Genomic DNA, 12,863 nt, shown 5'->3' on the forward strand with positions numbered 1-12,863 from the left:
TTTACTGCAGATCCGATCAGAGGTTACAATATCTTTTTCGACTGTTTCAATTTAAAGGATTTGTGCAAGATTACAAAAAAGAGGTCTATTTCTTAATCAACAATCGCTAGTCGTGTAGATGGACTGTTACTGATACTGAAGTGTAGTTCCTTTAATTGAACACTGCCTTTCAAACTCATAAAATTTCATTAACATGCAACTTGACAAAATTTTACACAGGACAAAAAGCAGATTCAATAGGCAAGATCCTTGTTTTGATTTTTTTTAAAATAAGCTATAGAGTAGAAACCACTGAAACAAATATTTCATCTAGTTTACCAGAAATATTAAGGGCCCCATACACATTGTTGTGGTCATAACCCGCCGATATTGGATGACCGTCTGATAAGTATGGGTGCCTGAAGGATCCGGCTTACTGAATTTCAGGTGTTGATCCTTTAGTTCTACCTGGAGATAAGCCAAGGTCTTCGGAGAGTAGTGGTGACTCTCTTAGAAAACACAGGAGTGCTCGGCGGAGCTGAGCGTTCCTGGTATGGTAGATTCGGTAGAGATAGTCGTCAGTCAAACAATCATATGGCCGTTACATATCTAATATGTATGGGGACCTTTATAGGAGTTTGTCTAAAAAAAATAAATAACTACATTTTTTAGACACACTCCTATAAAAAGGTCTCCATCACACACACACACATATATATATGTATGGGGTCGCACATTAGCTATTAACAGAAGCATGTGACTTTTGGAAACATATGAAATGCAGGTTCCAGAATGCAAAGTTCTATGGAACAGATGAAAGGTTGAGAAGTACACCCCCAATGTCCTTTGATGTTTCCAAGTAGTAGATTGAAGGAAACCTGCAATTAACGGTATTTACTGCACTTCAATAACCCAAACCCTCAAATTAATAATAATAGGAAAAACATACAGTTCTTGACTAATAGACTATAGAAATTTGGTCTTTAATGCAGATAGGAAGCTTTGTATACAAGCTTAAAACGGGGTTTAAAGGGGATACAATTTATTTCTAAAAAATTAAATTAATTCTCCAATTCTGCCAGTTACTCTCTCCCTGCGGGTATCTGCTTCCTGGTCCATGTTCACACACAGGGAATGCCTTCTCAGCCAGTCATTTGCTGAGTCAGGTCACCAATGCAGTCATTGACTGGTTGAGAGGGAATTTCCAGTGTGACGAAAGGGAACCAGGAAGTGGAAACCAGTAAGGGTAGAAACAGGAGCCCCGGGGGATCGCTAAGGATGAGCATTACTAGGAAGTAATATTCTACTGAGAAGTGAAACATTATTAAAGCCAAACACCATGTGTTCCACATTTTGTTTTAAAAATGACACGCTACCTCAGCCATATCTGGGTTTTTGTGCCCGTATTAATTTTCTTGCAGGACATACAAAAATACAGAAAACTTGTATAACTAGGGTAGTAATATGTTGTGAGGAAGACGTCAGCATGTACTTTGTGTCAAGGCTGTGTTCCCACATTGTGGTCATGTTGTGGTTTCAGATGCAATTTTTGCATAACAGGTTTGGTCTAAACTGTAAAACAAAGTTGGCAATACAAATGCAGATTCATTTATTCCATCACAGCAGGCTTCATTGTGGCCTATTGGCCCTTATTCACATCCTAAGCCCAAATTCAGACTTCTGTGAAACAATGGTCCTTGATGAACAAACTGGCTGCAAGTCTCTCAACCCAAACTCAAAAGTCACATATATACTTATGAGGCTGTTGAGTTCGGATCGGGAGACCCGTGGCCAGTCCATAGATCACGGTCATCTGAATTCGGCCTAAAGCCACCATCTCACATAGAGAGATCGCTGCTGTGTCACGGTTTTGGTGACGCAACATCGACCTCACCAGTGATGTCGCTATGTGTGACACTTTGCAACGATCAGGCCCCTGCTGTGAGGTCGCTGATCGCTGCAAAGTTACATAGTTACATAGTTAGTAAAGCCGAATAAAGACTTGCGTCCATCAAGTTCGACCTGTTAGTTCTGTAATTGCTAAAGTTGATCCAGAGGAGGGCAAAAACCCCAAATGATTTAGCCAATCTTCACCTGAGGAAAAATTCCCTCCCGACTCTGAAACCAGCAGTCAGAATAAATCCCTGTATCAACCTACTATTTTATTCTATTTTTAAGTATATGCAGAAATCTGCCTGGTATCTAGAAAAGAATCCAGTCCCCGCTTGAACTGGTTTAGTGAATCCGACATTACCGTCTCCTCACTGAGTGAATTCCATATTCTCACTGCTCTTACCGTAAAGAACCCCTTCCTATGCTGGTGCTTTTCTCTTCCAGTCTTAGTGAGTGCCCTCTTGTTACCATAATATCCCTCCTTTTGAACAAATCCCGGGCAAGATCTCTATACTGTCCCCTAACATATTTGTACACATTTATTATGTCCCCCCTCAACCTTCTCTTTTCCAGGCTGAATAGTCCTAGTTTTTATATTATTATGTGGCACGCTATCGAACGCTTTTGAGAAGTCGAGATACACGACATCCACTGGTTCCCCCTGATCTACTCGAGAGCTAACCTCCTCGTAGAAGTCAATCAGGTTTGTTTGGCAGGAGCGATTCCTCATGAATCCATGTTGGTTCGGGGTTAATAAATTATTAGCATCAAGATGCTCCATGATTGCCTCATTAATAAAGCCTTCAAAAATTTTGCCCACAACGGACGTCAGACTCACCGGCCGATAGTTTCCGGTGTTACTTTTTGCTCCCTTTTTGAATATTGGCACTACATTCGCCTGTCGCCAATCAAGTGGTACAGACCCAGTCTCAACAGAGTCCTTAAATATAAGATATAACGGTCTGGCTATCACATTACTTAGTTCCCTTAGTACCCGTGGGTGTATGCCATCAGGTCCTGGTGATTTGTTTATTTTAATGTTACTGAGGCGTTTCTGTACCCCAGCTTGGGTTAGATTAGTCATACTTAGTGGAGGATTAAGTTTGTCACTTCTCATTTCGCCTGTTAGTTCTTTTTCTTTTGTGAAAGTTGACGAAAAAAATTTATTTAATAGATTAGCTTTATCCTCATCTTTCTCTATGATTTTGCCTTCATCACTTTTTATCGGTCCAATATTATTCGATTTAATCCTTTTACTATTTATATACGTAAAGAACAGTTTGGGATTTGATCTACTTTCCCTAGCAATACGTTTCTCTGTTTCCTCCTTTGCTATTTTTATTTGTTTTTTGCAGGTTCTCGTTTTTTCCTTGTAACACATTAGTGCCTCCTTACTGTTTTCCTGTTTTAATCTCTTGAATGCCTCTTTTTTGCTATTTAACGCCCCTTTTACATTCTTATTCAACCATATTGGTTTCCTCTTATTTCTGGCCCTTTTATTCCCATACGGTATATACCTCTCGCACGGAGTATTCAGAATTCTTTTGAAGGTTTCCCATTTACTATTCGTATTTCCTTGATTAAGAACTTTGTCCCAGTCTATAAGTTGAAGGTTTTCTTTCAGCTGATCAAACTTCGTCCTCCTAAAGTTTAATGTTTTTGTTGTTCCCTTATTGATAACCCTACTGAAGGGCATTTTGAAATTGATAATATTATGATCGCTATTACCTAGGTGCCCCCCTATCTGTACCTCAGTTATTCTATCAGGCCTATTAGTCAATATTAAGTCCAACACTGCCTTCCCTCTCGTTGGTTCCTGCACTAGTTGGGAGAGATAATTATCCTTGATATTTGTCAAGAACCTTTTTCCTTTCTGCGATCTACAGGTTTCTGTTTCCCAGTCAATATCCGGGTAGTTGAAGTCCCCCATTACAATCACCTCATTATGTTTTGCTACTTTGTCTATTTGTCCTAATAGCAGTTTCTCATTCTCCTCTGTTATATTAGGTGGCTTATAGCAGACCCCCCAGTAATATTTTATTATTATTTTTTGCCCCCTCTATCTCTACCCACATGGACTCGACCCCCTCTTCTCCCTCTCCTATATCTTCCCTTAGTCTGGGCTTTAGACGTGACCTTACATATAAGCAGACTCCTCCGCCCTTCCCCTGTTTCCGGTCCCTTCTAAATAAACTATAATCTGTTAAATTTACCGCCCAGTCGTAGCTATCGTCTAGCCAAGTCTCTGTTATACCTACGATGTCATACCTCTCCTCCGATATAAGCGCCCGCAGCTCATCCGCCTTATTGGTCAGGCTTCTTGCGTTGGTCAGCATGCAAGATAAAACTTTGGGGTTATTTAGCATCCTATTCTTCTCTAACGATCTAACTGTACTATCCCCACCCCCCTCTCCACCCTCATTATATTCACTTCTCCCCTTCCCCCTTGCTTGCCTCACATCCCACCTATTTCCTTGGTTCCCCCCGCCCGTCTCTAGTTTAAAAACTCCTCCAACCTATTAGCCATCTTCTTCCCCAGCACCGCTGCACCCTCCCCATTGAGGTGCAGCCCGTCCCTACGGTAGAGCCTGTAGCCGACAGCGAAGTGTCCTGGACCATTTTTTGGTCGTTGCCCTCCCGCTGGTCAGCACACATCGCTGTGTGTGACCAGCGATCAGGCTGGTAACCATGATAAACATCGGGTTACTAGGGGCACACGCGCACCAAGTAACCCGTTGTTTATCATGGTTACGAGCCTGCTAAAGTGAGCGGTAACCTCCCGCTCACTGTAGCAGAGTGGTAACCATGATAAACAACAGGTTACTAGGTGCGCGTGTGCCCCTAGTAACCCGATGTTTATCATGGTTACCAGCCTGCTCCTGCTTCAGCAGGCTGGTAACCAGGAGCAGGACATCGTGGAAAGATTCTTTCCACGATGTCGCTGCTCCCCTGATCGTTGGTGAGCCTGCCTGTTTGACAGCTCACCAGCGACCACATAGCGACGCAGCAACGATCCTGTCGGGATCATTGCAGCGTCGCTAAGTGTGACGGGGTCTTTAGGCCACGGACCCACTATCAGTATTTGGACAGTATTTTTTCTCAGGAGTGGGAGCCAAAACCAGGAGTGGGTGATAAATGCAGAATTGGTGACTTGTTTCTATTATACCTTTTCTCGGATTGTTCCTCACGTGGTTTTGGCTCCCACTCCTGAGAAAAAATACTGACCAAATACTGATAGTGGAGCTGTGGGTATTTGTACATGACCACTTATAGATGCTAGTGTACCTACTGAATTTTCACTATAGGAAAATGCTTCAGGAAAATGTCAGTGGTGTTTTTCCTGAAGAGTCTTCTTTAGCATCTTTTATGTTGGTTTTGCAGTATAGAGAGCGTCTTCCAAACAGAAGCCGCCAGAAGAATGGACAGGTCACTTATTTTAGCCACTGCCTGGCTTTTCAACTCTGAAGTGGTTAAAAGAAGCTCAAAAAGACTGAACATATGTGCAGAAAGTCATTCTTTTTATCGCTTTTTCAGATGGGTTCCAGGTGGAAACCTCCCGAAAAAAACAGACATGTCTCCGTTTGGTTTACATGGACATGTGCATAGCGGAATAGGTTATAATGGGTATGTGTGGGATTTTTGAAAAACCTATACCACACACTGCAAACACAGATATGTTAAGGGGACCTTAGATTGTATTTCAGTTTTCATGTATAAATAAGCAGTTTGCTAAAATGACTTCCCAACATGTCTGAGGGACACATAGCAAAAGATTAACGCATTAAATAAAAAAAATAAAAAAATCTGGAATGCCCCTTTTAATCTGCACATGGAATATCCTAACCCTGTTGCAGAACAGCTGGACTATGTAGACCTCAAAGAAAAGTTTCCATTTGCTTTAGTGGTAAAAAAAAGTAACAGAACATAAGTGGACTTGGTGAAGTGCTGTGACATGCATCACGTGGCATAAGCCGCCACATAAAAAAAAACACTGCAGTCACCATTTCATCTCATGGATCCTGTGAATGACGCACGGCACACCATAATTCATCCATGGCTAAACTTTATGGTCCTGCACTATTTACATAACCAAATGTCAAGTGACACAAGATAAAAATATTAAAACAAGTATTGTAATTGCTAATTCATGCAGTTTGTTTATCCAATGTAGCACAAAACTAATTTCACCATCATCTCCGAGGACATGTTTCTTTGGTCAATTCATCAAGATGGACGTTTGGCTTTCCCGTCTTGATCCGGGATGCGCTGGAGTAAGAAGGGACATTCATTAAGGCGTGTGCCTCTCTTAGTGAATGTGGTGCATCTATCAGCTGCCAAGTGCCGGCATCAGAAATGTCCTCCAGTTCATTTCTGTGGTTACTTATGTTATTTTTGTGGTGTAAGTTATAACGAAATATTGTCTGTGTCTAGCCGTGTCCCATTTCACTAAGCTCTGGAGTTAGTATTTTTATGCCTAGGGCCCAATTCATCAAGACTGACATTTCATACACCAGTCGTAAAGGGGTTGTCCACTACTAGGACAACCCCTTCTTCATCTAAATGTTTGGCCCTGATGAAATAAAATATCCTATTATCACCTCCCGTGCTGGCGCTGTTCCAGCAGTGTCGGCACTCACGGTCCCGGGGCTCTAGTGCGGTGGAATGACACGTGGTGCCCGGCGCCCAATCAACACTGGCATCACTGGCTCCGCCTTCGTACGGATTGAACATAAGAGGAAGTCCAGGCTGCGGCTGATCTCTGACTTACTCTTCATGTTCAATCCGTACGAAGGCGGAGACAGTGACGCCAGCGCTGATTGGGCGCCGGGCACCATGTGTTATTCCACCACATCAGAACCCCGGGACCGCGAGTGGAACGGCACGGGAGGTCAATATAGTTTTTTTTTTCATTTTATCGGGGCCAACCATTAAGATCAAAAAGGGGATGTCCTAGTAGTGGAGAACCCCTTTAATGAGGGGCATGGAAGAATAAGATGCGCTGAATTCATTAAGAGGTGCAAGCAACTTAACGAATTTGGTGCATCCTATCAGTAGTGAGCGCCACCGTACGCCTAGTCGGAAACGTTACTCCAGTCGAGCTACATCTCTAGCATAATAAACGCTACCGCTTTTAATGAATTTGATGTGAAAATAGTCACATCCAATCTACTCCCAGCTCTGCCCATGTTGGTGAAAACGCCAAAAGTTGCAAAATTTTAAGTGTAAACACTTTGATGAAGCGGGGGCCTAAAAGTTAGAACATTTTTGCTGAATTGTGATTTTTGACGCAAACTGTTTGATGAATGGACCCCTTATTTATAACCATGCATTACTCATATGTGTAAAGAACTGTATATAAACCTGCGTGGGGGGGAGGGAGATTTACTAACAAAAAAACATGAAAGCATGAGAATTCTGATGTACAAGCCCTGTGCCACATTAGGGTTTTTGGACACTTTTTGGGTGAGCTGAGGCCGGACTTTCATGGTCCAAGTAAGGACTGTGATGTCCGGACCAGTCACAGGTCTCCTGACCTGAAATCAACACCCTTAGGCCCCATTCACACGCCTGCATAAAAAAAGTATACTTGAGAAGGTCCATTTTCAATATCCGTGAGGTTCTCTGTTGGCTGTCCGTGTGTACCATCCAAGTGCTGTCCTTGTAACATGTACCGGAATAGAATGCAAAAGAGAAATTGCAGATTTTTAGGTGTTAAAGATGTGCACAGTGAGAGATAAATAGATATATCTCATGGATATCTAGTAGTGCCTTGTGTGTGTAGTTTACTGTTCATGTATTAACCCTCAACTGGTGAGGTGGGGTTTTTGTCACGCAACTGGTGATGTGGGGTTTCCTATACCCCAGTGTTTAGAAATCTCTTATTTTTACAGAAAATGTAAAGATCACGTTTGTTTTAATCGTTTTCTTATTGGCAATTGATTACACATGAGTATAACAAATTTTTGACACCCACAAATGGACGGAAGCTAGTGAGACACGTATCCTCATACCAGCATTTTTCAATGAATGGCAGCCGAACAAAAATTCCCTGGGGTGTGGCAAACCCCACCTCACCAGTTGAGGGTTAACCTAATAAATACATAAATAAATGAAAAAAAAAATTATGCGGGACCCCCACATTTGGAAGGTGTATGGTTTGTTATATCAGACACCCCCATTACTAACCCAGTAATAAAAAGAATAAGAAAAAACAAAACACACTCCCCAACTCTTTCCCTAGTTCACCAATTATAAAAAAAAGTTCCCACAGAGGTTCGACGTAGTTCAGCGTTTCCTACGACATTCCCAGAATTCAGCTCTGCTGCGCTCCACGAGGCCCGGCAACTGTGAAGAGCGGTGATGTCAGTAATATTCTGCTCTTCACAGTCATTGGGCCTCATTGAGCGCAGTGTGAGCCGCATTCGAGGAACGTTGTGGGAAGCGCTGGACTACGTCATATGTGCGTAAAACTTTTTTTTCTTATAATAAATTGGTGGTGAAGAGGGACAGTGTCTTGTTTTTCTCTCTCTCTCTTTTTATGTTCTTCAGGTTTCCACTACTGGACCTGCATGTATTTTTTTTTTTAAATAAATTGATGAACCAGGGAAAGAGTTTGGGAGTGTTTTTTTTAAATAAATAAAATATTTTTGTGTGTTTCTTCTTTTTATTACTGATAGACACCTCTCCATTACAAACACCAGGCTTGATGTCAGCTATGAATTGTTCAAAAACACAGTTGACATCAACCCCAAGCCCCATTACCCCAATTGTCAACGCACCAGGGCAGTCGGAAAGAACCGAGGCGAAGCGCCAGAATTGGCGCATTTAACGTGATGTGACACTTCTGGGGCAGCTGTGGGCTGGTATTTTTAGGCTGGGAAGGGCACAATATCCTTGGACCTTCCCAGCCTGATAATATCAGCTCTCAGCTGTCTGCTTTACCTTTGCTGGTTACGAAAAGTAGGGGGAACCCCAAGACATTTTTTTTTTTCATTTATTTGGTTAAGCCATGTACAGTAAACTACACACGCAAGACATTAATTATACATCTCACAGATATCTATTTATCTAGCTCTATTTTTGCACATCTTTAAACACATAAAAATCTTTCATTTTTATTCCGGCAGGGACGACGCACAGATGTCACACTTATGTCACTTATGTGCGGTACGTATTGTCATCCATGCTGTGGAACAAAAACGAACACGTGTACGTGTGGGTCACACGGTACGTGTATGCAACCCCATAAATTATAATGGGTGTGCGTGTGTATGCGTCTCCGGTATGTGTGCCACACAGACGTGTGAAGGGGGCCTTATACATGCTTATAAGGGCAGGTGTAAACGACAGTAAATTCTCTCATTCTAGAGAATTGAGCAATTATGCAAATGACACTAATCAGAGATTGATCACAGACTTCTGCCATGGTGCCTCATGATTTGTATGTACGCCCCTGGTACTTTTAAGGTCACATTCACACATTCAGTATTTGGTCAGTTTTTTACCTCAGTATTTGTAACCCAAAACCAGGAGTGGGTGATAAATACAGAAGTGGTGACGTGTTTCTATTAGGCTGTGTGCCCACTATGCGTTTTTTAAGCATTTCCGCAGCGGCAATTCCGCTGCAGAAACGCTTAAAAAACGCTTGGTAGAAGGCCTGCCATGTTCCCCAATGATAATCCGCATGTGCTGTGCACATGCTGCGGAAATTTCCACTGCGGATTATCATTGCGGAATAATCCGCAGCACTACCAATTATTTTGCGGAAGCGCTGCGTTTTCGCCGCCATTAACTTGCATTGAATCGCTTGGATTCCGCATCACTGGATCTGTAGATGCGGAATCCAAGCGTTTCAATGTGCGGATGGTACCCGGGTCTGGAGAAGAGGAGACTCTCCTCTGGACCCGGGTACCATAGTACCTGTAAAAAAAAGAATAAAATAAAAAATATACATTATACTTACCTTCTGATGGCCCCCGGTGTCTTCATCCGATGCGTCCTGGCTTGCTGGCAGCTCAAGGTGGACAAAAAGGACCTGCTATGACGTCATTTAGTCATGTGACAGGTCACACGATCGCTGACGTCGGCAGGCCCTTTAATCTATCGCGAGCTGCCGGCAAGCCGAGACAAGGACACCGGTGGCCATCAGAAGGTAAGTATAATATTTATTTTTTACCATTCTTTCGGTCACACTATATACATCCATGCCGGTTGCATGGATTTATATAGTGTGACCAAGTTGTCAAGCTCTTTCCAAGTGATGCTAAAATCGCTTGGAAAGCGCTTGACAACCCGCATGCGGAAATGCATGTGAAGAACGCTTCACTTCCGCTTGTCCCTGGCAGGAAAAACGCATGTACAATCCGCATGTACAATCCGCATGTACAATCCGCATGTACAATCCACATGTACAATCCACATGTACAATCCGCATGCGATTTTTCTGCCAGGGAGATGCAGAAACGCTCAGGAAAAAATCCGGAGCATTTCTGCATTGTGGGCACATAGCCTTATACTTTTCCTCCAATTGTTCCACTCCTGATTTTGGCTTACAAATACTGAGGTAAAAACTGACCAAATACTGAACATGTGAACGTGGCCTAAGGAAAAGAGTTGGAGATGTGCACGACCCATAGAATAACATTGGTCCGAGTGTTGTCCGATGTTTTTTCGGATCGCACTCGGACTGAAAATACACTCATCTGCTCCGGCCCTAAGGTTGTTGAGTTTTGTTCAGGGGACCCGTGGTGGCAGTTCCGGACATTGCAGTCCATACTTGTATGTGGGAATCCAGACTAGGCAAGTTAGCAAAATGCTTCATATTTACTACAGACTTGTGACAGTTATATGGAAATAAAAGATGGAACTAAGGCTATGTGCACAGAGCTTTTTTTATGAGTTTTATGAGCAGAAACTCTCCAAACCTCAAAACTCCTAAAAACGTGGAGTTTCTGCTACGAAAACTTGCACATAGCCGCAGGGTGCGCTCACACTGAGTTTTTGGAGCTGAAACGCTCTAAAAAAAAACCCCACACATTTTGATCTGAGAGTTTCTGCTCCAAAATGTCTTAAAAAATAACTCAGTGTGAACATACCCCAAAAGTTAGCTAATAAAATTAATTTGGTGCATTTTTAGACTATCACCCAACATAGGCCACTGTTAACATTTGGTGCATTTTAAGACTCTCTAGTCGATTTGCCAAACTAGTTGTTGTAAAATGTTCCTTTGCCACATGGTCCGTGGTATATGGACTGGGTTTTTTTGCACACTGCATACACATACATACATTCAGCTCTGTGCACACAGTCTGACCCTACAGGCTTCTGTATGGAACGGTTGTGTGAATAAACACTATAGCCACTGCCAAGTTCCCAGTACTCCACACCAGCAGAGTGTTTGGTAAAAACAAAGTCTCAAACTTTTGTGGTGAAGAGATTCCCCAAACTTAAACAAAAAGGAGATTGTTGCCATCAGTAAACACCACCAAGATGGCGCTAAGGGGAAATATTTAATCCCAATAAAAAATAGTTATAGTTTCAGTGGCCACGTTCAGTATTTGGTCAGTATTTTACCTCAGTATTTGTAAGCCAAAACGTGGTGAGGAACAATCAGGGGAAAAGTATAACAGAAACACGTCACCACTTCTGTATTTATCACCCACTCCTGGCTTTGGCTTACAAATACTGGATGTAAAAACCTCACCAAATACTCAACATGTGAACATGGCCTAACTGCCTTACTGGAAGTAATCCCAATCCAAAGAGAAATGGAAAATTTACAATTGGCCAGTGAAAGCCCATGGCCAAGAGGAGACTTATTTTACAAGCTGACATGATAGTAAAGTTAGGCTCCTACTTTCCCAGTCAGCATAAAGGCTAAAATAATACATGATAAGTGATGAAAGTAACACGTCACCCCACCACTACAGAATATACTATATATGTATATTGTGTTATAAGCACAACACTATATGGGTATTATATAAGCACAAACCTACACTACAGAATATACTATAAGCACAATACTATATGTATACTATAAGCACACTATATGGATATTAGACTATATGCACAAATTATATTTATTTTATAAGCATGTGTATTATACTATAAAGACAACACTATAAGCACAGTACTATATGGATATTATAAGCACAATACTATATGGTATATTATAAACAGTACTATGTGTATATTATAAGCATAGCACTATGTGTATGTTATACTATAAGCACAATACTAGATGGATTTTATACTATACGGATAGACATAATAAACAAGTGCTGCGCAGACAGAACCGATGTTGGGACACCGTCCATCCAGCACGTGACCTGAGGACAGAACACCTGACTGTAATCAATAGAACGTCCGAACAGTAAACAATGTAACGATCAGAAGTTGCACTGAAATGCATATGGCAGCTGATCGGTAACACGGGGGCGATCCCAGCAGAGTAGAAACTGGAGCAAGCAGGAAATGCCGAGTCTTACCTCCACCTGCCGCCTCCACAGTGCAGATCTCCGGCTGTGAGCGCTGTGCTGGCACTGGGGAATCAATGAGAAGCCCCCCGGATTCGACCCCCTTCTGCCTCCTCCTTGCTATTCCTGTGCTAATGAGTGCGCTCCCCTTCCTGCCGGCCGCCTGGCTCAGGTATGGCTGACGTCACTTGGCTCAGGGCTACAGGACACACCTAGCAGTGAGGCGGCCTGTGCTGCCAGCCGCTTGTTCCTCGCAGCATGAGTCAGGGCAGAGCGCAGCGCTCAGCAGGCGGCACCGCTCCCCTCCACTGTGTGGAAATGAGCCTGCAGGTGGTGTCTCTGCCGCTGTGATGGCGACTGCACACCTCACTGTCAGGTGTGCACTCATTGTTTGCTCCTCAATAGCCCGGTGCCAGGATGTGATTTGTGGCTGATTATTGCCTGGTAAAGCTGAGGGCATCTAGCAGGGCATTGCTGGAAACTAGTAAAGTCAAACTGAAATTTGCGCTGGAC

General features: G+C 42.7%; 1 protein-coding gene across 1 annotated transcript in view; it reads right to left on the reverse strand.

Annotated features, from left to right (window-relative positions):
• Nucleotides 1–12,638, reverse strand: part of IRF6 (interferon regulatory factor 6) — a 35,673-nt gene extending 23,035 nt beyond the window's left edge. The window contains exon 1 of the mRNA XM_073667097.1: nucleotides 12,363–12,638. The gene's annotated coding sequence lies outside the window, so the exon portion shown is untranslated. The remainder of the gene's footprint in view (nucleotides 1–12,362) is intronic.
• Nucleotides 12,639–12,863: the final 225 nt, after the last annotated feature.

This window comes from Phyllobates terribilis, unplaced genomic scaffold, assembly GCF_046119375.1.
Source record: "Phyllobates terribilis strain yellow unplaced genomic scaffold, ASM4611937v1 Scaffold_2__4_contigs__length_985480577, whole genome shotgun sequence".
Lineage (NCBI taxonomy): Eukaryota > Metazoa > Chordata > Amphibia > Anura > Dendrobatidae > Phyllobates > Phyllobates terribilis.